The sequence below is a fragment of the Peromyscus leucopus genome, chromosome 3, assembly GCF_004664715.2.
Source record: "Peromyscus leucopus breed LL Stock chromosome 3, UCI_PerLeu_2.1, whole genome shotgun sequence".
Classification (NCBI taxonomy): Eukaryota; Metazoa; Chordata; class Mammalia; order Rodentia; family Cricetidae; genus Peromyscus; species Peromyscus leucopus.
Window position 1 is genome coordinate 143,087,182 of NC_051065.1, and position 27,094 is coordinate 143,114,275.

General features: G+C 50.6%; 1 protein-coding gene across 7 annotated transcripts in view; it reads left to right on the forward strand.

Moving 5' to 3' along the window:
* The window catches only part of Tspan9 (tetraspanin 9), a 180,664-nt gene that overhangs the window by 8,069 nt on the left and 145,501 nt on the right, over positions 1-27,094 (forward strand). The window contains exon 1 of one of the 7 annotated variants that reach the window (XM_037204122.1): positions 18,689-18,710. The exons of the other annotated variants lie outside the window; for them this stretch is intronic. The gene's annotated coding sequence lies outside the window, so the exon portion shown is untranslated. Of the gene's footprint in view, positions 1-18,688; positions 18,711-27,094 lie in introns of those variants that run through there. 7 annotated transcript variants of the gene reach the window in all.

The window sequence follows — 27,094 nt, forward strand, 5'->3', positions numbered from 1 at the left end:
TCTCTCTCTCTCTCCCTCCCTCCCTCCCTCCCTGAGGACCAAACGCTGGGCCTTGAGCTAAATCCCCAACCCCTCCCCCCCTTTTTTGGTCTTTTCTTAAGAGTACCTGGGAATCCTTGCAGGACTCTCCCAAACCTATTTACACCTAAAAACACAAGCTCCTTTTTTTTTTTTTTTTTTTTTTTTTTTTTGAGATAGCATCTCCTTACATAGCCCTGGCTGACCTGGAACTCAACCAGGCTGGCCTTGAACTCCCAGAGACCCATCTGCCTCTGCCTCCTGAGTGCTGAAATTAAAGGTGTGTGCTCCCATTTTTAAGTCTTTCCCCCTCCTCCCTGGGCCTGCATCGGTGTGGGTGCTTGCTCTTATTCTCGAAGCTTTGGGGTTTGGGGACCTGTCTATGATTCTGTTGTGTTGTAGGGAAGGACCCAGGGACAAGGGGACGGTTTTCCTGGGCACAGTGCCTTCTTCCCCATCCCAGACCCTGTTGGCCCTGTTCCTGTTGGGCCTCACAGGCTGCATGTGGGTGGGAGCTTCCCAAGAGGCCTGCATCACCTTGGGCAGACAGACAGCCTCTGACGTCACACCTTTCCCAGCCAGGTGACTCCTGCACATCTGTGTGGATGTGCTGAGAGAGACAATACGAAAGGCTTGGCAGACAGGAAGTTTGTCCTGACTGATGGCTGTGGCCTCTGGGGCTTTGGCCTTGCCGTTTCTTGTCCTGCTTGTGAGCATCTGGAATGATGTCCAACTTGGGGAGGGGTCAGATCCTGGCTCCTGCCTCTCATGGAAGGTGACCTTTGCAAAGTAATTGCTTTCTTTGGGATGGGGGACTGGGTATTAAGTAAGGTTCCTTCTAGTTCTTGCCTAGGTGGTTTTCAAGGTGAACACTATTGCTGTCTGGGTTAGGCTTCCAGACCCAGGCCTTCCTAATTCCCTCTCCTCTAAAGCTCCTTGCTGCTGGCCTAGAGGAAGGTGGAGGAGGAAAGGCAGAAAGTTAATGAGTAACCTGCTGCTCTGATTTCTGACGGAGGACAGAGATTGTTTACAGAGATGGCTGCATGTGTAGACTGTGGCCTGTCCCTCGCCTTCCTTCTGGCCTGTTGAATTGCCCTTTCTTCCCTTCTCATGGATCTTATATTTGAGCTCTGGATCTTATATTTGAGCTCTGCTTACACGGTACTGCTAATTTCTTATTCTTTTAAAATTCTGTTCTGGGAATGGAACCCCGGGCCTCACGTGTGCTAGGAAAGCTAGCACCCCCACTTTCTGATCAGCAACCCTCATCTGCAGCGTAGGGCCGAGACTCATGGCCAGTGTCTACAGCCTCATAACTTCAGCTTAGGCTGTGGCCACAGCTAATGAGGCGAGAACACCAGCCTAGGTGTGGTTTGACTTCTAAACCAACACAAACCAAAGACCCAGGCAGAACTGGGCTGGGCTGTGGAACAGGAGGACATGCAGGAGTTCCTTCTGGCCACACGAGCCTGGTGTCCTGAGGGCTCAGTGTGTGCTCTGGGGCCAGATGTAGCCTTTGGGGTTTGGTCTTCCCTGGGTTCATCTGTGTGTGCTTTTGAGTCTGTAACACCCTTCCGTCTCACAGTGAGTGTCTGGGAGTGACTTTTGCTCTGATACTCTCTGAACCTTGTCACCATCTATCTCTGCCCTCAGTGGCCAATCTTTGCTAAATCATTTGATCTTGTGGGTGCAGCAGGTGGAGAAGAAGCAGGGGATCTTGAAAGGGTCAAGATGGGAGACATCTTACTTGCTGGGGAGACATGTCTGTCGCTGCAGGATTCCTGGAGGGCCTGTGATCTCTGGGCAGGATCCTGGTGAGGCGTTGGCTTTGGTTTGGTAACTCCTAAAGCAACTTTGTGCAGATTTGAAAAAAAATGAAATTCCCAAGCTGGGTGTGGTGGCACATACCTTTAAACACCTTTAAGCACTTAAGGCAGAGGTAGGTGGATCTCTGTGAGTTCAAGGCCAGTCTAGTCTACATAGCAAGTTCCAGGCCAGCCAAGGCTACATAAGGAGACCTTGTCTCAAAAGATAAAACCAAGAAATAGAAACCATAGAAAGAAAAATGGCAATTCTCTAGGTTAAAAAGACAAGACTGAGGTGGTGGCGGTGGAGGAGGCGGAGGCGGAGGGGAAGGGAGGCGGAGGCACACACCTTTAATTCCGGCACTTGGGAGCCTGGTCTCAGGCTGTCACGCAGAGAAACTGTCTGGAAACAAACAAACAAACAAAACCCTGACCCCCCCCCCCTGGAGCTCTGGTGGGTAGTGGTCTGTATTGTGAGTACACTGTCTCCTATCATGGGGTACATACACATGTTGCTGGCAACATCCATAATGTATGTTCCTTCCCCTCCCAATGATGGTAGTGTTTCTGGTTCAAAGCCAAGGAGAAGGCCTTAAGAAGAGTGGTGGTATATGGGGAGTGATCTTGGTCAGGGGTAAGCTCAGAGTGAGCTTGTAACAGGTGTGGCCATGTGCGTGTGTTATTAGAATGTATGTGTGTGGCTCATTGTGCCCATGTGGGTCTTCACAGACAGGAGTGTTGTGTTGTCCTGAGACTCAGCTGGGAGGCCCGTATGTACCTGTGCCCCCTTTAGTAGCGTAGTACTGGCAGCCCTGCCTACTCCCTCTGTTTCGGCCAGCTACCACAGAGTGGTGTCTGAGGTAAGACCCACTTTTCAACTAGCTGAAGGGTGGAGGTGCCAAGGACAGATGAACAGATCTTGTCTCTGCAAGCCCCCAGGCTCTGATGGCCACAGAGGGGACATGGGAGGGGAGAGAAGTGCTCTGAGCTGCGGGGTGACTGGCTGGGTTTGAGTGGAGCGTGTGTTTCCTGGTGTGTGCGCATGCAGAGTGACATGTTTTGTTTTAGAGAAAATGAGGTAGAGGTCTGGGCTTGCAATTTTCCACTTGTCTTAATCCTGGGAGAATCTGAACAGCTTTGTTTAAAAATTGGACATGGAGATTGCAGGGACCAGAGTGAAGAAGAGCTGTTGGGTCCCCTAGGAAGGCAATTAGGTTTGCAGCCAGCGTGTGGATCTGTAGCCATTATGTATGTATGTATGTATGTATATATTTATGAATGGTTGGATGGATGCATGGGTAGGTGGATGAATGCAGCCTGTGGACCTGGCTGGTGGCGAGGCAGAATGCTTACAACATCAATCGTGACATGTCACTAAATAGTCAATGGGTCCTCACTGGCCGTTACTGGCTTGCTGCTGGCGATGGTTGGGAACAGGGGAAGGGGCAGTGCCGGGCAGTGAGGGGCAGGGGCAAATATGATTGGGATTGCCCATCTTGGATCTGTTCTCCAGTATTAGAGAAGCTGGAGGTGGTTGTGGCAGGTCAGCCTGTGTCTCACACAAAACAGCCCTTACCCCAGTGAAGGGAGACTAGCACAGGACAGACCATCAGGGAGGGTGGATGATGTTCTCTGAGAGCAAGATCTGTTGGGGAAGGTGGAGCCTGGCCTAGAGGGATGACTGGGATTTGGGTAGATACAGGAAAGGGGCTCTGTGTGCTTGCAGTGGGGGTAGCAAGCCTGGAGATGGATGAAGAAGGAAGACCTGACTGTCAGGTAGGCGGGGTCCTTATTCTGAGATATCACAGACGCTCCCCAGAGCAGTGGGGTTTGGGAAAACTGGCACTGGGAAGCAGAAGGTGGGAGATGGGAAAAGGATGTTTTAGGAAACACAGGCTTATAGAAGAAACCAAAATGAAATGAAAGAATTAAAGAAATTAAAGAAAGCAACAGCTCCTCCTCCTTCTACCATTGTTGCAGAAATAAAACAAATAATTAAGTATTACATCAATTTTAGAAATGGAGAGAAGTCTCCCCCAATTCTGCCCTTCAGAGACAATGGACATAAAACTTGATTTGTGCTCTTTACAGATTAAAAGTCCCCCCCCCCATGTTTGTTTACTGTGTCTGTGTGTGTGTGTGTCCTCCTACCAGGGCACATGTGTGAGGGTCAGAGAAGACTTTGTAGCAGTCAGTTTCTCCTTCTACTATGTGAGTTCTGGGATCAAACGTAGAATGTCAGACTCTGCAACACTTTCTGGATATTTTCACGGTAATTTCTGGCCATTGCCGGCTCATCTTCTCTGTCTACAGGTAGACGGGTTGATTCACTCATTCTTCAGCCATCTTTCCACATCGGAATGACCTCATTCTTCTCAGTGGCTGTGAAGACTTGCTGAATGGGGTTTGTGTCAGTTTTCTAAGCAGCATAATAGAAGACACCAAGATTCAGTGGGTTCATATAACTTGCGTCTGTTTGTTCTCTGTGCTGTGGGTTAGCCCTTTGTTCTGAGCTTAGCTGCTCATGCCTAAGCTCCTTAACAGGGTGACAATCCACTGACACTCAGGGTCCAGGAGAGCCTGACTCATGTGTGCAGTGGCTGACTGGTTCTCAGGTGATCCTCTCTCCCCTGAACTATAGGGTTCTCATGATGAGGGAAGCTAGTGGTGTTTCAGTTGAAACGAGAATCTGTAAGAGCCACTGAGGTCTGGGCTCTAAATTCTCCCAACACAAAATCTATCTACTGCTGGTAAAGGCAAGACGCCATTCTAGGGTTGGGGAGAGATTATGCTTCTTGGTGACAGGACTGGCCAGGTCACATCCAGGGTGTGTGTGCCCAGGGATGGAACAATGTAGATGCACAGTCCTTGCCTGCACTTGGGTAGGAGCATAGACCAGGGAACAGATCCCACAGTCCTTTGGAAGACAGAACAGCCCCCTTCTCTTTCCAGGTCACTGTTCATAGGGTCGTTGGTAAGAAGTTCCCATGCTGCTTCCAGGCTCTGTTTTGGGGAGATTTGGTGTGCTGTGTGTGTTGTGGGGGGGCGTGGGGGGGGTGCAGCTTGTGCAGCAGAATCCTAGGCTTTGTGATAGATAGTGTCTGTTGCCGTCAGGCTCCTGGAGCTGCCTCCTCCTATTCCTTCTGCCCTTTGAAAGTAGCCAAGAGATTGGCTACTAGATCCCCACTACTGTTTTTTTTAATGTTTCTTTGAAAACTGTCATTCTGGGTGACGGGCCTTTAACAAAGCCAGCTGGGCACTCCTGGTCCAGACCTGCTGGGATTTCACTCATACCTTTGTCCAACAAATTCATCATAGACCCCAGGTGTCCTCCTTATCTCCTAGTAACCCCAGCTGTGGAAGAGGATGACCCGGTCTGTGTCACTCACAGATTTCGCTTTCCCAAAATTCTCAAGCAGCTCACAGCGGACCTGACATTTGACTTCCCACAAGGTGTTCGCTTTTATAGTTTTCTCATTCCTTGCTTCAGTAGCTCTTCTCTCCCTGTGAAATGTCATCAGTGGCTGGAAGGCTGGAGGGAGTGGGGAAGAGTCAGCCCCTCTCACAGAGTGCAGCGCACGCACGAAGCTCTGCCTGCTGACTGGCCCTGGATGTTTATCAAACTCACCTCTCCCTGGGGCACTGGCTGGCCCCCGGTGGAGCACACTCCCAGAGCACAGCAGTTTTCTTTTGTGCGTCATCCGGGCCTGTGTGCATTCTTCAAAGTGGAACAAAGGCAGAGTGGGCCTTTGCATTCAGCTCTATTTTCTCCCTGTTCTCTGGTAGTATCTTTTGGAAAAGAAATGTTTTGCAGCCAAGAGGTTCACCGTGAAAGCATTCTGCACCCCAGGCATAAACTCTTGGCAGCCTAATAGAGCTCATCAAGGGGGCTTGGTGAGACTGTAGTCCAGAAGGGAATGTGGCCCAGTGCCCCTGGGTGAGTTAGGGAAACGGCATCGTGCCTCTAGGGTGGCACTGATGGCTCCTGACCAGCTTACTGGCTCCATACTACCAGTGCTAAGTGCTGATGGACATGGATAAAGCTGACTATGCAGTCTTGTGAGCAATCTGGCATTCTGGGCAAGGCCCACTCTGGCCAGGCATTGGAAAAGGTCCTGGGGGGAGGTCCTCAGCCTGCTGTGCTGGATGTTTGCTAGTTTGAAGCAAATGGGAGGTCAGTTTCCCATGTGAAAGGACCCGGGAGGCTCTCTCTGATACCTAACTCCTCTGATTGCACCCTCATACCCCCATTACTGGCTCCTCACTGCTGTGAGGAGGGATCAAGCTTCAGTGTGCTCCAGGGTCACAGTATCTAGGAGGCAGCAAATAATTACTCAACACTTCAATTCCTCAAGGATTGAGACACTCTTGGGCTAGGTGCTTTGAGCAAAAAGAGAGCTGTAGTTAGGTGTAGGATTAGGTGAGTGTCAACGTTTTCTTTTTTCTTTTTTCTTTTTTTTTTTGGTTTTTCAAGACAGGGTTTCTCTGTGTAGCTTTGCGCCTTTCCTGGAGCTCACTTGGTAGCCCAGGCTGGCCTGGAACTCACAGAGATCCGCCTGGCTCTGCCTCCCGAGTGCGGGGATTAAAGGCTGTGCCACCACCGCCCGGCTGAGTGTCAACGTTTTCTACTTGTGGCTATCAACAGTCTGTTCTATCTAGAGCTCTAGTTTCCTGCCAGGATGGTCCCATAGTGCTCTGTGGTACCCAGGAGTGAGCTGTGATGAGAGCTGGCCAGGTAGGGTAGGAAGTGCTGCAGATGCAGCCAGAGCCCTCTGGATACAACTCGAAGGCGAGGCCTGCCTCGGTAGAGCTGGCGTTTTCACAGTTAACACTGAACTGGGCGTGAAGAACACCGGTACCCAATTTTACCCTTCACCCCACCTGCTGCTTACCCTCCTGAGTCACAGCTGTTTAGAAAATTGCACATCCTTTGCTGGAAAGGATTATTCTTGCCCGTGGATGCTCACTGGACTATGCCTTGGCCCTGGGGACCATTTTTTAAGGAGACAATCACAGATAGCACCTCTGGAATATGGATGTGGCTGAGAAGGAGTTAAGAAATGGGGAGGCAGGCCCCCCTGCCTTCATGATCAGGGCTGGGTGAACCTGTGAGTGCCCTGCACCTGCTCTTGACTGGAACACTGTAGTCTGGGACAGGTCAGGTGGGATGACCTCTCTGAGAAGCTCACATACTGACATGCAGAACTCTGTGCATGTGCTGGGGCTGGTGGAGTCATCTACACTGGTTCCTCCCCAGCGAATTCTTTTAGGCTTACTGGCTTGGGGAAGCTGATACTAATCGCAGGCACACATGTTAAGCAAGGCAGTCACAGAACTGGCCTCAGCCCTGGGGGGCTGGCCTGCAGTTGATTTCCTGGGCCTACATTGAGCTGACCCTGGTGGTGCTCTGCCCATCAGCAGAGGTGGGGACCTGCCTCTGTCTGTTTTGGGGGAGGGTCAATGACTCTAGTCAGGGGAGAAGGTGGCCGGTGAGTGGGCTGCAGGGCCCTTCTCCTTTAGGTCCAGGTGCTCCCTGGACTAGTGTGCTGAACTTGACTCTGGCTCCTTGCTGGAAGAAGGAAGAAGATTGGGAAAGCAGGCTCTGATTTTTAGCTTACCAAGAAAGCCTTGGCGCACCTTCAGAGAGGTGGGGGGAGGGAGTCGGTTGCAGAAGGCAAACATGGCTCTGGGCTGTCTGGCACCACCCCTGGTCCAGCTGTTGGGGAGAGTGGCATGGCAGTCTGTCTGCTCTCCATTAGAAGAGCCATCCCCATGGAAGACCTCACTAAATGTTTGTTGATGAAGATAGGAAGAAAATGGTTTCAGGTATGGAAGGAGACACAGCTGGCCAGCCGTGCTCAGAGGGGCTCGCAGAAGACCTCCTTGCCTCTAACCTGGCTAGCTGCCTCTGCAGATAAATGAATGTACAAGAGACACGTCTGCTGTGTCCCCAGATCACTCTCAATGCGCATGGTCTCTGTCCTTTCGGAGGAGCAGAGACTGGGGTTCTCCTCAGTGGAGCTTTTCCTGTTTTTGTGTTGCTTGGAGCCTGATGGACACTTACGTGCTTTCCTTCTTTTGATGCTGGGGACGGAACCTGGCTCGATGCATGCTTAGCACACACGCCGCCACTGAGCTATATACCCCAGGCTCTGTTGATTTTAGTTTTTTAAAATGGAATCACAGTTGACTTATAGTACAAGGCTGGTCTGAAATCATAATCTTTCTGCCTAGGTTTGCTGAGTGCTGGGAATGCGGGCTTATCCCACCGTGATCAACTTCCTCTTATGTTTTGAATGAACGAATGCTGCATGTGTAATCTAAAACAAAAGGTGCTCTTGATCGCATCTGTTGGTCCAGGACTGAGTGCTAACTGGCTGCATTTAACCATCCTCAGTCTCGTGGTTTAAACTGTTTGTGGGGAGGAGACAGAGGCCTGCCTCAGGTCAGGAGCTCCTTTTGCAGGTTCTGGAAGCTGAGAGGCACATTGTCTTTCCCAAAGGCTCTGGAGAGAATGCTGAGGGAAAAGGGATGTGCTGCTTGGAGGTCTCACATTTGGGGAAACTGAGGCTGGTTCTCCTGGGTCCTGGGCAGTTGGACAGAGGAGCCAGGAGCCAGACTTTCTTGATCCTTATCTGTGTTTGGTCTCTTGTGTCCCCCACATCCTAGACTGTTCTCTTCCTTTTCTTCCTCAGCACTGTTCACTACCCTCCCCCACCCCCACCCCGGCTCCTGGTGAGTAAGGCTTGCAGTGTGGTGATCTCTCTGGCCTGTGGGCAACTTTGCAGGACATGTTCCCAAATGACCTAGTCCATAAGGACTTGAGATAGGCATGTGTGGGGTTATTTTGGGGTTGGTGGGTCGGGCTGAGCTCTCTTTGGCATGCCTGGCCTCTGGCCCCTCAGAATTGACCAGAATGGAAGGCTGATAAAAATCAAGGCTCCAGGAATAGCCGAGAATTTGCTTAACCTCTGACAAGAGGTGGCACTGCCCTACCCAGAGCCCACAATGGAAGTGGGGCCTGAGGGAGGGTAGGATAGGGAGAAGGAAAGTTCCAGAGGCTTCTGCTCCCCCTTTCCTCCCTGAGCCTGCCTGGTCAAGGGGATGCTGAGTACAGTGCAGGGCTCAATGCCAATCTGATAAGGAGCAGGACTCAGGAGCCGGAGGAATGTCCTTCCCCCCACTCCCATCCCTCCCTGGGGAGTTGCCTGGTAACAGCCGTTGACTGTGCCAGTGGTTCAGACTCTGTCTCTCTGTCTCACTGTTTCTGTCCTTTTCAAACGGAGGACTGACTGGCAATCACTCTGCCTTTAGGCCTCACTTCCTCTTGCCTCCCTTAGAACCCATGGGTGAGTATGGAGCACCCTCTCTGTGACACTGGGTCCCTTGCAGCCCCCCCCCCCCCGTATTTGTCATGAGATCTCACTATGTAGCTCAGGTTGGCCCCTCGTTCATGATCCCTCTGCCTCAGCCCTTGATGGCTGGATGACAGACATGAACCTTTATGTATGCTTACCTGTCTGTTGGGAGCTGGAGTGGACAAGCACATGTGCACACATGAGGTCACCTAAAGCAGTGCAGGGTGACAGAGCAGAGCAGCCCAGAGCAGCCCAGGATTCTCACTTGCTTCTCTGATTCTCTGAGCCTGAGTGTGTGTGTGTGTGTGTGTGTGTGTGTGTGTGTGTGTGTGTGTGTGTGTGTGGTGTGTGTGTGTGTGTGTGTGTGGTGTGTGTGTGTTACTGGAGATCAAAGTCTGGCCTCTATTCATGCTAGGCAGGCATTCTACCATGAAGCTGCATGCCTAACCCTTATTTAGTTTTATTTTTTATTTTTCAGTGGGTCTCACTATGTTGGCCTTTAACTTACAATCTCCCAGCCTCAGTTTCCAAAATTTTAGGACTACTGGCATGCACCACCACGCCTGACTAGCCTTAGATTTCCTTCATCTATAAAGTAAGGGGCTGGGATGCTTGCGTGCTTCCTGGCTTAAGAGCCCCCTCATTCCAGGGGTGGCAGGAGGAAGGACTTACATGGGTAGGATGTTTGTGTCACTTCTGTGATGCACCAGGGCTTCATCTCAGCTGGCCTGACCCCATGGTGGCTCAGCAATCTGAGGGTTCAAAGGTCACATCAGCGTCTCAAAATTCTCTCCTGTTCTCTGAATTTGTCTGCTTGTGAGCATTGTTCTAGCAAATTCAACAGTTGCTTTTAGCTTCTTCTGGAACTCCAGGGACATGGCTGCTAGGCTGTGATACTGTCTGTAGCTTGCTGGTGTGCCGACTGTCCTGTCCTTTCTGTGTTTCCCTTTGGACAGTTTCTGTCATCAGGTCTCAAGCACACGGCTCTTCTTTTGCAGTGTCTGATGTGACTGAATCCCCTCTGGCATTTTTCTCATCTCAGACACCATAATTTCCACCTCTAGACGTTCATATGAGTCTTTCCCAACTTTTCTGTTTCTTCTCTCATGTTTCCCTTCTGCTATGAACATACCTGCAAAACTCGTTTTGTCTCCCCTTGCCTATGAGGCTCACCGTCTTTCATTTTGCTGTGGATTGTACCCATTGATCTTTCCACTTCTTTAGGGCTTGCTAAATGTTGATTGGATGCCAGTTAGTGTGAGTTTAATATTGACAGATGCTAGGGTTTTGTTGTACTTCTTTAAATAGTATTGGACCTTATTCCGGCATGCATTTAAGTGACTTGGGATCAGTTTCATACATTTTAGGTTTGCTTTTAAGCTTCTTAAAGGGTAGATCTAAAGCAGACTGTAGCCTAGGGCTAATTTAGTCTCACTACTGGGGCAACACCCTCCCGAGGACTCTACTGAATGCCCTATGGATGAGGTCTCTCTGGATGTGTGTGCTCCACAGATGGTTTGGGTACTGATGGGCAGTGGTTCTTTTCCCAGTATTTAGAATTTCACCCTGGTAATGTAGGGATCAACTGGACTCTGGGGGTGGGTGGGGTGGGGGGTTCCTCTTCAGGTTTCTGCATTCTTCCCTTCAGTCCCCTTTTCTCTGGTATTTCACCCTAAGAGTCCTAGCTGTGTGAGCTCTAGTTTTTGTCTCCTCAGCTTGGTGAGAAAGCACAGTCCACTTGGAGTCCATCTTAAAGCAAGCCAAGGCTGTCAGCTCATGGTCATAGGACCCACCTCTCTTGTGTTCCTTCTCAGGAGTCTCAGGCCCGTGCTGCCCCTGGTCCAGTGTCAGAGGCAGTTTCATGCCTGTGTTTAGTGTCTTAGTTGTTCTTCATCATGGCTGGAGCCCTGCGTAGTTTTAAGACTCCTCTTGGGCCTCAGCTGTCCCTGGAGCCACCCACCTTTCCCCACTGGAGTGGATGTATCAGTAAGAAATCTCACAAGACTCCATTAACAGCATGTTGTTCCCCCCACAATTTCATCTGGCTTTGCATTTATCTCTCCAAGGTGGTTGTCCCCTTTACTACAAAGGCAATAAGGCAGTTCCAGTACTTAGCATTGTTGAATGAATAACAGAATAGATGGAAGAAAATTTAAGCTACCAGTGACATTTGGTAGCTAAGGAGACTTTTGGTGGTGGTGTTTGCTGTTGCTTTGTTTTTGTTGGGTTGGAGCCCAGGGCCTTGTGTATACTCGCCAGTGAGCCATATCCCCAGCATGTTAAGAACACCACTGGTCTGAGTGCAGAGCCTGGCTTATAAGAGTTCAGACTACATCTAAACTTACTGGGTATATTTTTTTTCTTGTTTATTTTGAAACAGTTTTGTTCTGTAGCTGAGGTTGATCTAAAACTTACTATGTAGCTGAGGTTGGCTTTGAACTCTTGATCCTCCTGACTTAGTCTTCCAAGTGCTGGGATTATAGGTATATGCCACCATATACAGCTCAGCATTGCATTTCTTAATTCTGCTTGGGACACTGGCGAATCCGAACTCATCTAGAGGAAGGTGACTAGGAGGGTGGAAATGACATGGCGTGGGAACTGGATGAGAGTCTTAGGAACATTCATTTTGTCTGGAAATTATTTTTATGAAGTGTGATGGAGGAGGGCATATAACTTATAGCCTTCATCATGTGTGGGAATGAGAGCCCAGCCTACAGATACAGGTTAGGGATTCCAGGGGACTGGGATTGGGGCCATGACCAGGACAAGCTTTTCCACACTTAAAGCCATCTAAGAGGAAGGGGCACTTGGGAGGTGGCTAGCTATTGGGATTTAAATAAAATCCCATGTCTGCTGGTGAGGGATGTCGTGTTTGGGATGTGGCATTGTACGAAGTAATCTCTTAAATGCCATGTACTCCACTCTAAATCTTACAACTTAATTAGGGCCCCGTGATTCCTATCTGCCTTTCAGCCTTCCCTCCCGTGTGCTGCTTGCACACACACACACACACACACACACACACACACACACACACACACACACACACTGTGCTCCTTGCCTCTGCATGTCAACTGTGAACATGCTACTTCCTTGCCTAAGTGTCCCCCCCCCCAGGCCTTCCGACTGGCAGCTCCCCCCCCCCAGCTGCCATCTGCTCTTGTCTTTAGCATCCTGACTGCCCTCTTGTCAGCAGCTTGTCGTGTTGTCTCCTTATTTGGACACACAGCATCTTTGAAGTAGAGATGACTGACTGGCCCATCACTTTCCCACCATGTGGCCTGGGAGCTCCATGCATCTTTCAGGTTCTGCTCTAAGGGCTCTCAGGGTGGAAGTGCTGCCCTTGATCTGCTCCTTTGGGTCTCCTGGATCTTCCTTGGGGACCTCAAGGACTGGAGCTGTCATGGAGTTGTCACCCACAGGTCTAGGACAGTGCATCGCACACTGTGGGCTCTGTGATTGGTTGGCTAACCGTGTCTGAGAGGCCCTTGAAGCTCCTCCCCTTGATTCCCATTTCCTAAGATGACTGCAGGGAGGTCAAGCTATATTCCACACTGAGAAGGGTGGTGGCTCCTGGCTGGAGAGAGATGGAAGAGAGAAAGGCCACTTCTGGAGGAATCAGAAGCCAAAGAACCTTCTGGGTAGGGCCAGTGTTAGCATCTCATCCAGCCTTCCTGCTCATGGAACTTTGGGGGTAACTTCTCAGCCTCGCCTGTTGCCTAGGAAAATACATGGCACCTGCCTGGTTCTTGTTCTTACTGTGTCCCTCATGGTTGAAGGGCCCTGGGTGAGTTAGCTGGGTGGGCCGTGGAGCAGGGGCTATGTAGAAAGCAAGACTGAAGTGAGAAAGTTGATCTGGTGACTGAGTGCATGGGGCCCTAGACTCCTGCCGGCCCTTCCGCCTGGCTTTCTGCTTCCTCTTCTGTCAGCGCTCCCAGCCGGGCATGGTGGATGGAGAGGAACACTCTTGACCTAGGGACTCAGCACTGACTGCTCCCCTTAGCCATGCCCCCTCCCCCCAAGTTTGCTGTGAGTAAGGTTGTAGTCTCTTTCTCTGCCAAATGGGGAGGGAGAGGGGAGTTCTCCTTTGTAGGACTTCCTGCAGTGACTCTGCAGGTTGCTGGCTTCCCAGAAAAGCCCGTGTTGTCCCAAAGACTGTGCCTTCATTAGCCAGCTGCAAACCTTCCACTGACCACTCTCCTCTTCCCCATGAAGGAGAAGGCCATGGTATTTGAGGGCCGGATGTTCCTGGAGGGTGGGGCTAGAATGCATGTGGGCTCCAAATGTCGCTGCCCACTTGGAAGGGAGCATCGGGAGGAGGGTTGCTCTTCCCTGCTGCATGCACTGTGTCTGCAGGGGCCTCTGATGGAAGTGGTCACTCAGCAGGTACTGCTGGCTGGGAGAATGGAGTCCAGGGAAGATGAGCTCAGCATCAGGTGGGAACCATGGTGCTCTGCTCCATCTGTCTGCTCTATACATGACGAAGGCGAGCTCAGCAGTGAAGCAGGGTGGCCGAGACCACATGCTGCTAGTGGGGTGGGCCTACCTTAGAACCTGAGCATTCTGCTTCCTGCTTCCAACTTGTTCCATCAAAGGATGTCAGTCAAGACAGCGATACAAATGACAACATCATTATGGTCAGTATTGACAGAGAACATTCTGTCATGATCTCCAGGGCTTTGGCAGCAGTGGCTACTTCCTCCCCCTCTTCCTCTTCCTCTGTTCTTCTTCCTCACCCTAGAGCCTGCAGTTGTCCTTCTGCCTCAGCCTCCAGGCCGGGCTCCCACAGCTGCTTTCTTAGTAAAATGCATTCTGAAAAGAGTTTTCCTGAACTTGTTTTTCATTCCCCTTGGCTGACTCTACCAGTTCCGTTGTATCTGATCCAGAACACGCTTGCCCTTGATGCGACAGTAATGAAAATACAGTTGCCTCTCTGGGTCTGTGGGGGCTGGTTCCTGCTTCTCTGGGGACATTCAAGTCTGAGGATACTCGGGCTCCTGTGTAGACTGGCGGTATCTGCATACAATCTACACATTTTTCTCATCCATTTAGAATTGTTTCAAGGTTACGTATGACTTGACCTCTTCCCCAGCAAATGTCTGAACCCTTTGCAGGCCAAAGTGCTTTTCTCCGGTACTTGAGGCTGGATTATGAATTGTATTATGGTACTCAACACAATATAAGTATCTTATGCTGTATTGTAGAGCGAGTAATGGCAAGGAGGAAGTCTGGACATGTTCGACATAGAAACATTTTAATTCCCCAGTACTTTTGGTTTCTAGGTGGTGTGGAACCTTAGAAGTAGAGGGAGGCTGCTTACTTAGAATTTTTGTCAGCTGTACCCGTGGTGGCTGTTGTCAGCATACTGATATTTTATTGGAGTTTTTATGTCATCCACCTGTCTTCTCTGCATGGTTTATTGGTGTGAGTTGTTCACTAAGAGTTGTTCTCTTTTTGATACAGTGTGCAGGCGGGAGGTCTGAGGTCTTGGGAATTCAGGAGTGAATTGAATGTAATATACTAGATTCCTAGAGGCAGGGACTGTGTGGCTCTGGGTCTCAGTGATTTCCTCTTAGCACTCTGGGGTCCCAGCTAGGGGACTGAAAGCTGGGGCTGGGGACGAGGCTGAGAAATCATTTCAGAGCCTTCCATTTCTGTAGGGTTCATCACAGTGTCAAGCTCCAGATGGTATTCCTATACCCCATCTTGTCACCTCTTGGTAGTGACCCTGAGTGTGGCTAGAGTGAAGACTGTTTCTGTTTTAGAACGTTGTGGAACCTCATGAGCAGCACAACTTGTGTGTGACAGTGGCTTAGGATGTGTTTTCCATCCTCACCTTTGCTTGGCTAACACTAGATGTCCTGCCTAGGTCTCATTCACTCCAGAGGACTGAAGACTTCTTCTGGGCCAGTCACTGTTCAGGGCTCGGAGTTTCGGGAGTGCAGCAAAGTCCTGCTTGTACAAACTTGTGTTTTGGTGGAGGAGACAGACTGTAGGAGTAGAAATCCACAGTTGATTGGACAGTGACAAATGCCATGGAGAAAGTTAACTAGGTAGCGTGTGAGATGGTCAGGGGGATAGAGAGTCATGAAGAGGGCCATTTGAGGAAAGATGGAAGAAAGGGATTTGAACCCTGTGGGTAACGTGGGAGAGGGGAACACTCTAGGGCAGAGGAGGCCAGGTAGTATAAAGGCCCTGAGGTACCAGTCCTTGAGACTGTTAGAGGCTCATCTATCTTGGAGGAACATGAACCCAGGGAAGGTCACTGGGCTGGGATCCTAGGGCCTTGAAGGCCATTCTAGAAGCTATAGCTTTTGTTGTTTGAGGCAGGGTCTCACTGTGTGGCACTGGCTGTCTATCCCTCTGCTTGCCTTTGTCTCCTTGAGTGCTGGGATTAAAGACATAGACCACCACACCCAGCCAGAAGGCTGTAGCTTTTCTGGCGGGAGAGAGGGCAGCCCTTGGGGGAATTTGGACACAGGAGCGACAGCTGCCTTACGTTTGTGGCTGTGATGCAATAGGGACTGTTCTTTCTCAGGCGCTCAGAGTGCCCACCCCTCTCCCTCCTCACGACTTGCTCTCCGTTTTCCTGAGGAGGAGGCTGGGGCGTCTAAGGACCCAAAGGTGCGGGTCAGTCTGAGTTTGTGCTCTGGGACAAAGGGCGCGCTTGTTGAGGGTCACAGGTCAGGCTGACTCTGCGCCTGCCCCTGGGCTCCTCCAGCTCTCTGGGGGGGGGGGGGGGGCGGAGAACGACGACGAGGGACAGCCCTCCTCTCGCCCTGGTTTGGTGGAAGGAAAGACAGATGGGTTCCAGATGGGGGAGGCTGCTTGGGAAGGGGAACTTGTGCCCCTCTGCAGACAGCCCCCTCCCCCTAAGTCTTTGTGTTTGACTCCGCAGACCCACCGCCCTGCTGTTTAGAGACCAGGGCTTTCTGCTACCGACTTGGGCTGGCCCTGAGCTCTCACCCCAGGCAGGCAAGCGGAGATCACTGCCTGCTTTGCCCTCCTTAGGGAAGGGCCTCCCTCTGTTCCAAGTGAAGTCGGCCTCTAAACACCCCGCATTTTATCATCCCTTTGTTTTTGAGGCCTTCAGATCACCGAATGTCTCCCTGTAATCCTTGTATTTATCACTCCCTGAGGAAGCAAGGAGAGTTTTCTCCCTTTAAAGAAAGTGATCCAGGGTGGAAAAATGGAGGTCAGAGAGTGAGGCTGAGGGAGGAGCCAGAGAGAGAACTTAGCCTAGTGAGGGGAACTGCCTAGGTGGGGTGGGGTGGGGGGAGGGACTGGGGTAGGGGAGGTGGGATTGGGTTTCCAGTTATGGGGTTTGTTACACTTATATTGACCATAAACCTTGGTGTCTGAATTAGCTGTCTTAAAGGAGAGGGGACTAGATCCATTGTGTGTCTTACACTTGTGTGCAGGTTTACATGCACACTCACTCACACATGCCCTCACTAGCCTCTGCCTTGACTTCATACACACACTCATACGTGGCACCCCACTCACTTTTACAGTGTGTGTCCCCCCTTGTGTACACACCATCCCAGGCCCAGAGGGACATGTTTGGGTTCACATTTGGAGTCGCCCCAGCAGCTGCCCATTGACTGATTAGACCTGAGAGTTTCTGACAGTGGTAGGGTCTCCGCTATCCTGGATTTTACTCTGTGACTCAGTCTACCCATTTGTTATGTGCGAAGAAGAGAGAACCTGGGGAGATGGAGTGTGTAGTAGGCACTGCAGTGCGCTGCTTAGACTGTGGAAGTCAAAGGCCGGCTGTGTCGTTATCAGGAGCAACGCAGGGAACTGGTGGTGGGAAGGGAGAAGGTCCTGCCACGGCTCCCGGCCACGCAGGCCAGGCCTGGCTTCTCCCGCCGAGCAAGAGTGTCCCCACTTTGAGTGTGCGCTGTCAACAGGACCCGGAGCCCGAGGGCTTGGTGTTGCTGTGCAAGCTGGAAGTAATAGTTACTACCTCGGGAAAGACTGTTCCCTGGCTTCCCAGATCCCTCGGTTCCCAGCCACAGAGCAAAGTGACCCTGTCCTTGACTTTGCTGCTCGTTCAGGAACCGGCCTGACAAGAGGGCTCTGCAGGTGAAAGCCGCCACGCCCAAAGAGCCGAGTTCACTCGCGGGGACCTCCGCAAGATGGAAGAAGGGAAACGATTCCCACAAACTTTGTCTTCCGTCTTTCACGTAACCCCCCCACACACACCCACACTCAAATATGAAAACAACAATCCCAACAACCTCACTGGCACCACTGCCAGCAGCTCCAGAGAAATCTTCACATTAGACTTGTAACTACGCGGTGGCTGTGGGCAGACGGGCAGGCAGGTGCTGTCTACCGAGCTGGCGCCCTAAACTTGAGTTGAGAGTGGTGTGGGGCCAGACTGTTGCTCACCCTTGACTATGTCTCCTGATGCAGAAACCCAGCAAGTAAAAATCCAGGCTGGCCAGGCAGGGCTGCAGGGGTAGAGGTGGCCCTGACACACTGGTCATAGCGCAGCCTATATTTGTCATCCTTCTCAGTTTCTGCTCTGGCACCCTTCCAAGCCTTAAAGCTCTAGCCTTTTTATGGGTGGGAGAGAGGGACCAAGTACAGGACCTTCTGCCCCAGCCCATACTAGGTGCCTGCCCCAGGCCCCTGTCTCCTGGGAGGTCTAGCTCACCCTTTCTCTTTAGGGCAATGGCTTCATGGTGGCCTGTGTCCCGTAGTGCTGCTGGGCTGCTCCAGGAATTGTCCATCACACCCAGAGCCAGCCTTTTGCCTCAGTGTCCCCGTGTGTCCTACTTAGAGGCCGTACCCTCTATTTTTGATTGTTTGAGACAAGGTCTTACACTGTAACCCAGACTGGCTTTCAGGTAATCCTCCTGCCTCAGTGTTGGGATGGTATACATGAGTCACAATGCCTAACCTGGTTGAATTTCCTTTGTCACATTGTTCCAGAAAAGATAATTAAAGTGACCCCAAGTAGTGGGGTGGGGAGATGGCCCAGTGGCTTGAGTGCTTGCCATGTAAGTTGAAGATCTGCGTTTGATCCCGAGCACCCAGGGAAAAGCCAGCTGTGGCAGTGCACATCTGGAAGTGCGTTGCTGGGGAGGTGGAGACGGAAGGATCCCTTGGCAGCTGGCCAGCCTGTCAGGCTGGTGAGTTTGGGTTCAGAGAGGGACCCTGTCCCAAGAACAAATGAGCGAACAAATACATACAGTGGGAAGTGACCGAGGAAGCACCTGATGGTGACCCGGCTCAGTTTCAGATGTCAACCAGAACTTTTGTCTGTGGCCAGCAGACTGATGGATGATGCCAAGACCCCGAGCCCCTGCACCCATTCCCGCTGCCCATGGCACCACTGCCTGTCTTCCTTACTTATCCTTGAGGACTCAGTTCAGATGTTTTTTCCTCGTAACTGAAAACCTCTGCATCCTCCTTTTACGTGCAGCCTCCACTCCTGTGCCCACTCAGTTCTGCATGGTGGGCTGCGGGCAGGGAGGAGGAGAAGACACTGTCTCTGCCGTGGAGTTGGGAGAGAGTAAGTGATCTGCCATTTCTATCACTAGGGGCAAATGTGCACAGGGTGATGTCATGTGTCATGTAGTAGGTGCTCTTGTTAATGGTGTGGGACATGCAGATCTGAACTAGCTATTTATTCTGCATATATAATATGTTGATATTAGCTTAGTGTATGCTGGAAGCTGGTGTGTGTGTGGTGTGTGTGTGGTGTGTGTGTGTGGTGTTTGTGTGGTGTGTGTGTATATGTAAAGCGTTGCTTATTTTTCCTTGAAATTTAGGGTTTCTGTCAGAAAGTTAAGTACCATTATGCTTTTCATCCTTTGTAGGTGGCATGACTTTTCTCTCTGGAGTCTGATGTTTTGTGAAATACCACCATGACTTGCCTTATGTGGATCATCTCTCACCCAGTGTGTTAGGCATTCTAGATTCTTTTAGTTGTGAAACTTTCATTATTTAGTTTAGGGAAATTTTCTTGCATCGCTTCATTGATGATTTCCTTCTCTTGTTTTTTGAATTTGGACAGTAAATCTCCTAGATTGTTAAATTAAAAAATTGTTTCTAGTCTCCTCCTTTCGTGAGTGTGTGTGTGTGTGTGTGTGTGTGTGTGTCTGTGTGTGTATGAGAGAGAGAGAGAGAGAGAGAGAGAGAGAGAGAGAGAGAGAGATCGAGAGATCAGGAGCATGCAAGGGCTCGTGCATGAGCTGTGTGTGCAGAGTTCAGTCCTTCCTGCTGCTGTGTTTGAGACAGGTGCTCTGTTTGCTGCTGCTGGTGGCAGGTCAGGGACACACTGGTGGTGGTGTTTCACCAGGTCAGGGACACACTGTTGATGGTGTTTCACCAGGTCAGGGACACACTGGTGGTGGTGTTTCACCAGGTCAGGGACACACTGTTGATGGTGTTTCACCAGGTCAGGGACACACTGGTGGTGGTGTTTCACCAGGTCAGCCCGGCACACTGGTGGTGGTGTTTTCTCCTCTGCCTCTCATCTTGCTGTAGGAGTGCTGGGCTCACAAGCCTGTGTTGTGGGTTTTGGGGCATGAACTCTTCAGGCTCTCACACTTGGGTGACAAGTGCTTTACACCCTGGGCCATCTCCCCAGGCTTCATGGAAATCTTTTTCCAGCTTTACCTTCCTGCCTTTTTTCCGGGGGAAGATGGGGAGGGCTGCTTGGTATCGAACCCAGGACCTTTGTAGGGTAGGAGAGTATCCTGTTGCTGCTCTCTCATTTTGATTAGCTTTGTTGTTGTTGTTTCTCAAGACAGGGTTTCTCTGTACAACCTTGTCTGTTGTAGAACTCGATTTGTAGACCAGGCTGGCCTCGAACTCGGAGTTCTGTCTGCTTCTGCCTCTTGAGTGCTGGGGTTAATTAAAGGTGTGCGCCAGCACTGCCTGGCTTTTAATTAGCAAATTTTTTAGTTCCAAGAGATTTTATGCTTTCTAGAGATTCCTTTGATAGACCCTGTTTTGGGGTCATGGATACACTAGTGCCTTCTTCTCTGAGGACAAGTGATAGTTGAGCTTTTGGGAGAGATTGTTTTTTCCAATTTCCTGTGGCGCATGCGTGTGTGTGTGTGTGTGTGTGTGTGTGTGTGTGTGTGTGTGTGTGTGTGTGTTGTTCTGTCTTTCCTCTCTTCAGAGGCCTAGTGATCCTTGAAGCATGCTGGCATTTGAGTGAAGCATTAACAAGGCGACTGGATTCTCAGTTCTTCCCCTCCCCCGTCACAGAGTCCAGAGACACTAACCGCACATCCATCAGCGCAGGGAGGCGAGTGGGGTGGAGGAAGGGAGCAAGAAGGGCCAGGGCAGGCCGTGGCATGGTGGTGGGAAGCATGTGGAGGCAGAGGTGGAAATCTCTGGAAGGAGGGAGCAGGCTGTGGCTACCGGGCACGCTTGTCAGCTTTCCTTTGCCATGTGAAAACACTGGTGGAGGGAAACATTCTTCTGTGGCTTGTGGTTTTGGTCTGTGATCAGCCAGCTCTGTTTCTTCTGAGTCTCTGACAAGATAGCGTATCATGGCAAGGAGCATGTGGCTGAACAAAGCTGTTCCTCTTGGGAGGGCTAGGAAGCAGAGAGAGGACAGATTGCCCTAGAATATGTCCTGCAAGGGGACCTCCCCCAATTGTGGCCTGCTGTTTTCCACTAGGTCTCCTAGTACAGCTGGTTTTGTCTCTACTAGTGCATAGTCTGGGCTCCAAGCCTCCCCAACACATGGGCCTCTGGGGGACATTGGAGATCCAAACCAAAGCACCAGCACCGTAGATGCATGGTGCAGGCATTTGTTGTAGGGGAAGAACCTGCTTTCTAGGGATAATGAGGTGCTGTGAGCACTTCGCCTTTCCATTGGTCGTTTCTCCTTCAAGACAAAAGAGCATCGTTTTCTTCTGTCCTGCATGATACCAGGAGGCGAGCCGCGGGCACTTGGTTGGGTGATCAGTACACAGTGTCAGTTGCTCCATTCTCCCACCTTTCCTGGCTGGTCATCTGGCACAGGGGTCTGACACCACCAACTCTCAGACCTCCATCACATTCCCCAGGGAGTTGGGATGGCGGGGGAGGGATGCAGCTGTCATACAAGCCCAGCCCTCCCCCTGTACTCGGACCCTCCTAGTAGCCTTTCTGAGAGCCAGAGCTCTTTCTCCTCAAGACCTTTGCTCATGTGACTCCTTCCAACTCCCCCTATTCACAGGCAATCCCTTCTGCGGTGGAAGTCTTCCTTGACTCTGGTGCGGGGGGTGGGGGTCTCTGTGTTCTCTGCACTCATGGGCTGTAGATGTCTTCTTGCATGGCTGCATGTGTCTCCATTGGCGGCTTTATACTCATCAGCGTATCAGCGTAGTTCTCAGATCCCTAGAGTTTTCACTGCACTGTGAGTGTCTGAGAAGAGAGGGAGACCTGGACTGTCTCCCCCCCCCCCCCCCCCCCCCCCCCCCCCCCCCCCGCGCGCGCGCGCACAAATCTCTCCCGTCTAGCACAGGGGTGGGCAGCTTTGCCTGTAAGAACCTTCTTATAAATATCTTAGGCTTTGCAGACCATATGGTCCCTGTTGCAATTCTTCAACTCTGCCCTTGTCACACAAAAGTGTCCACAGACAATACACCAGTGAATGAGCATGGCTGAGTTCCCATTATATTTATTTATGGATACTGAAATGTAAATTTCATATAATTTCCACATGTCATGAAATACTATTCTGCTTTTGATTTTTTTTTTCAATCTTATAAAATATAAAAACCATTCCTAGCCTGCAGGCTGTACAAAAATTGGCAGTGGGTTAGATTGGGCCCACAGACCGCTGACCCCCAAGGTAGGGCACTGCATGGCTTATGTTTTCAATACGTATTTGTTGAACGAGTGACTGACATCTTGGACTCTGGCAAGAGGTAGTGAGTTGTTGCCTTCCCTTAATGAACTCCATAGTCTCTGTCCTTTATCACATTCCCCATAAAGTACTGAAATTAGGAAAGAGAGCCAGCTGGTTTGCTTTATTCGTATGTAATTCTCTTTCATAAAAACTTACCCGTCTTAAGTGTATAATTCAGTGTTTTTAGCATATTCTGCTTTGTGACCATCATCACTCTCACTTGGAGGACATTTTCATTGCTGGGAAAGGAATCCCATTAGCAGTCCCTCACATCCTTTCCCAGCTTGATTCCCAGTCCCAGCACCAGGCAGCATGCATGCCCTTTGTCTCTACAGCAGCCTGCTCGGGTATTTCTTCTAGATGGAGTCGTCTAGTATGTGGTATTTTGTGACTGGCGTCTTTAACTTAGGGTCGTGTTTTCAGGTATCCAAGTCCTAGCACGTGTCAGAGTTTTATTTGCTTTCTTTTTGTGATACTGAGGATTGAACCGTGTCTCTACCCCAACTGGCCGCAGAGAATTCTAGCGGTGGAAAGAGCACGTTTTGAGTCTGTTGTCTGCTCATCAGTTATCAGGCGGAGTTGAGTTGTCTTTTCACTCATAGATTATACTTTCATGAACACTTAAGTGCCGGGCTTGGTTTTGTTGTTGTTTTAAGTCGGGCTTGCACTGTTACCCAGACTGGTCTCTAACTCCCAGGCTTGAGCAATCCTCCTGCCTCAGCTTCCTGAGTAGCTACAACTACAAGTAACATGTTATCACTTCAAGTTAGCTCTTTTTTTTTTTTTTTTTGAGACAGTCTTAGGTAGTCCAGGCTGGCCTTGAACTTTTGTAGCTGAGAATGTCCTTGAACTAAAAAACAAAAAAACAAAAAACAAAACAAAACAAAAACAAAATGAAACAAAACAAAAAAACCCCACATTTTTTTAGATTTATTTTTATTTTATGTGCATGATTTTTTTTTTGCCTGCCAACCTGCATGTATGTATGTGAACCACATGTGTGCTTGATGTCCTCAAAGTTCAGAAGAGGGCATTGGATCCACTGGAACTGCGGGTACAAATGGTTGAGATGCCATGTGGGTACCAGGAACAGAATCCTGTCTTCCGCAAGAGGAATAAGTGCTCTTAACCCCTGAGCCATCTCTCTATCCTACCTTGAACTTCTTTTTAAGAGATTTTTTTTTTTAAATTTGTGAATGTGAGAGAGAGAGGGGGGGGGGATGTATGTGTGTGTGCTAAATGCACATGTGTATATAGAGGCCAGAGGAAGACATTGAGTGTCTAAGAAAATCCAAGGGTCTTTCTAGCTCATCTTGTCTGTGTCCTCCACACTGGAGTCCAATCTGGGTTTGGCATTTCCATAGCTGGGGGCTCCTTTTAGCTGCCGGGCAGCTCTGGAGTTCAGCTTCTCCATTTGGAACACTGTCCTTTGGCCTTGCTCGGTTGCCAGGACCTGGGAGAGCAAGCTGGCTCTGTGGTCCGTGAGACAGCTCTGGGAATATTTGACATCCACTCCCCTGGCCTGCTGGCCAGTGCCTTCAGCTGCCTCTTGGCTAACTTCATCTCTGTGCCTGTTCCCTTTTGGACACACTCCAGTGTGTAATGGGTTTGCAGCCTTCTGGCCTCCAGCTCGGGGTGGGTTGGAGGGCTGGGACCGTATCATCACGACTGCTGTTTGCACACCAGAACGAGTTGTAAACTTCCGGGATAAGGAACCTTCACCTTTACAAAAGGATGGTTTTATGGAAGACAGCGTCAAAGGTGAAGATAACTTCACTTTGAATGATGATAAGAATAAAATAGCAGACAAGGCCTGCCAAGCTCGACTGTCTACCAGCTCCGGCCAGGAGCCATGGGCTTCCTAATGGGTGTCACTTGGACAGTGTGCCCTCCTAGAAGGATTGCAAATTTTCCTCACTGCCACCCCATCCTGATAAAGCTGAGCCTTCGAGTTGGTAGAGGGAGGTTGTGACAAGCAGCCTATTAATCAAAGCACCTTAGGAAAAATGACAAGAGGAGCTGATCATTTATCTGTCTGGTTTTTATTTCCCAGGGTGTCTACCCACTTTCCGTGGGGAGTGAGTCCGTGTGAATCCAGCAGTCTCTCTCTTGATATCCATGGAGGAAAAACCTTGTAGTTTGGGGTCTGGGGAGATGGCTAAGTGGTTAGGAGCACAAGGTGCTCTCGCAGAGGACCCGGGTTAGGTTCCCAGCACCCACACAAAAGCTCACAACCATATGAAAGCTGCTCAGCAGTCTCAGGATCCAACACCCTTTTTGGCCTATGTGGGTACTACATAAGGAGGTGCTACAAAGACATAGATGTAGGCAAGACACTCATAGACACGAAGTAAATCTTTCAAAAACGAACTAAAAACCTTGTAGTTTTGTAACCTGGAGGAACTGAGAGGCCCACACCAGGCCATGCTGCCCGAAGCTGTCCGTGGGAAGGAGCTGGGTTTGGGGCATTTCCCTCTCCCTCAGGCTCTTTTCTGACTCTGTTTCAGGCTGATTTTCATCTAGTTAGCCTTCTGTGTTTGGTTAGCCATTCAGAGATTCCCCTGTCCATCTGTTCTGGTACTCCGAGGCAGTGGGAACAGAACATCCTGTGGGATTATTTGGGCCTCTCTGCCTCCCTTTGGTCTCATCCCTGCCCGGAGGAGGCCGAAGGCAGATGAATCCCGGAACACGTGCCGAGGGGGCCTCTCCAGCAGATCTGAGCTGTGCTGTTAGGGCACCAAGGGCTGCCTGGGGTCCTGTGGCTTGGTAGATCAGGGTGGTCCGGAGGTGACAGGCTCCACGGAGAGGCACTGCAGGGCTGGGGTAGCGTTGTCACCTCCACCCAGCTCCCAGTCCTTGTGATCCGCTTGGGAAGAATTCCCACGAGACACGTGGAGTAGAGTGATTGTGGGGTGGAGGAGAGTGGGAAGGGGAAGGTGGGCAGCGGCCAAAGGGACCGCTGCAGAGCCGAGCACATTCTTGGGGTGACATGGACAACGGCCAACGCTGGAATCGCTGTGCTGCTCTCCATGTGAGACGCTCTTCATACCTTTTTCTATTCTCTAGAACAGTGGTTCTCAAGCTGTGGTCCACGACCCCTCTGGGGGTGTCGATCAACCCTTTCACAGGGGTCCTAGATCAGATAGATATCCTGCATATCAGATTTTTACATCACAACTCATAACAGTAGCAAAATTATAGCTATGAAGTAGTAACGTAATAATTCTGTGATTGGGGGTCACCACAACATGAGGAACTGTATTAAAGGGCCGCAGTGTTAGGAAGGTTGAGGACCACTGCTCTAGAACAAGCAGCTTTTTCTGAAGAGCTTTGTGCTGGTTCAGAATGACAGATGCATCTGAACTGGCTGTTATTGAGAGGGTGATGGTATGTAAAGCCTCCCACTAGATAGTAGTCCTATAAGGTTTAGTTAGGGCTTCTAGAGCCAGGGTAGGATAGTTACCTGTTAATGACCTGGGCAGTTCAGGATGTCACATCTCTACCTAGGGCCAGCGATCTGACTTACATCCCATTCTTTTGACCAGTAATAAATAAAAAACCCAAACCCTGCAGTTCAGGTTAATTGTGAGGGAGGGGTCCAGTCCAGGTGTCCTTTAAGCCTGCTAATGTCTAGTTAGCCACCCAGTGACATCGCAGACCCTGTTCATGACCTGGCCCTGCCAGTCCTCCTGTGACCTGGGAGGTTAGATGAGGCCTTTTCCCTATCTGTAAAGTGGGGATACTAAAGGACCTGGTCACCCCACCTTCAGCTACTGAGTTAATAGGCACAGCGTCTGCCTGGCATGTGGGAAGCAGTGTGTGGTGGCAGTGGCAATGAGGGGGGCTAGGAAGGGGAGAAGGAGGAGGCTATGACTCTTACGTTACGTGACACCCCAAAACTGGAATACCTATTCGGTATTTAGTGTCAGATATGGGAAGGCTGCGCTCCAGGCTCTACTCCTTTGCCTGTAGCTCCCTTAGCATGCCCTCTACTCCTGTCCTTTAGAACCCCTAACATGCCCTCTACCCCTGTCCTTTAGAACCCCAAGCATGCCCTCTACCCCTGTCCTGTAGCCCCCTTAGCATGCCCTCTACCCCTGTCCTTTATGAACCCCTAGCATGCCCTCTACCCCTGTCCTTTAGAACCCTTAGCATGCCCTCTACCCCTGTTCTTTAGACCCCTCAGCATGCCCTCTACCCCTGTTCTTTAGCCCCCTTAGCATGCCCTCTACCCCTGTCCTTTAGAACCCTCAGCATGCCCTCTACCCCTGTCCTGTAGCCCCCTCAGCATGCCCTCTACCCCTGTCCTGTAGCCCCCTCAGTATGCCTCTACCCCTGTCCTTTAGAACCCTTAGCATGCCCTCTACCCCTGTCCTGTAGCCCCTCAGCATGCCCTCTACCCCTGTTCTTTAGCCCCCTTAGCATGCCCTCTACCCCTGTCCTGTAGCCCCCTTAGCATGCCCTCTACCCCTGTCCTTTAGAACCCTTAGCATGCCCTCTCATTCACTCTGCTCAGCAAATCACCACTCAGACACCATGAGAACCAGCCCCAGTCTACCAGACAGTTTCTTCACCTGTGACTCATGGAAGACACCCCCTTCCTTCCTGGCCTGTGTGGAAGCATGGCTAGGGTCAGGTGACATCACCAGAGCTTGCAAGTAGGCTGTGGAGCCAAGCAGAACATTGATGAACAGCAGAGGAAAGCTGGCGGGGAAGGGCTGGGGGTCAAGGGTCTGGCAGCCTTCTGCAGGAGCCCAGAGATTTCACAGAGTGGCATAGACTCAAGGCTTAGCTGGATCTTGGGGTACTGTGGGCAGACACAGACCCTTAGGTTAGCCCACCTACAACCCAGGGGGATGTGTTCATAAAGTCCCACAAATGCATTCTCTGACCTCATGGTGGACAAGCTGCCCCCAGGGTGTTTAGAAAGTGACATGATGTGAGTTAAATATCAGGCCAGGCTCAGTGACATGAATAACTGGCCATTTCCGCTGTACCTTATGTGTACCAGAGAGGTGCCTGGCATCTGTTTTAGAAGGCTT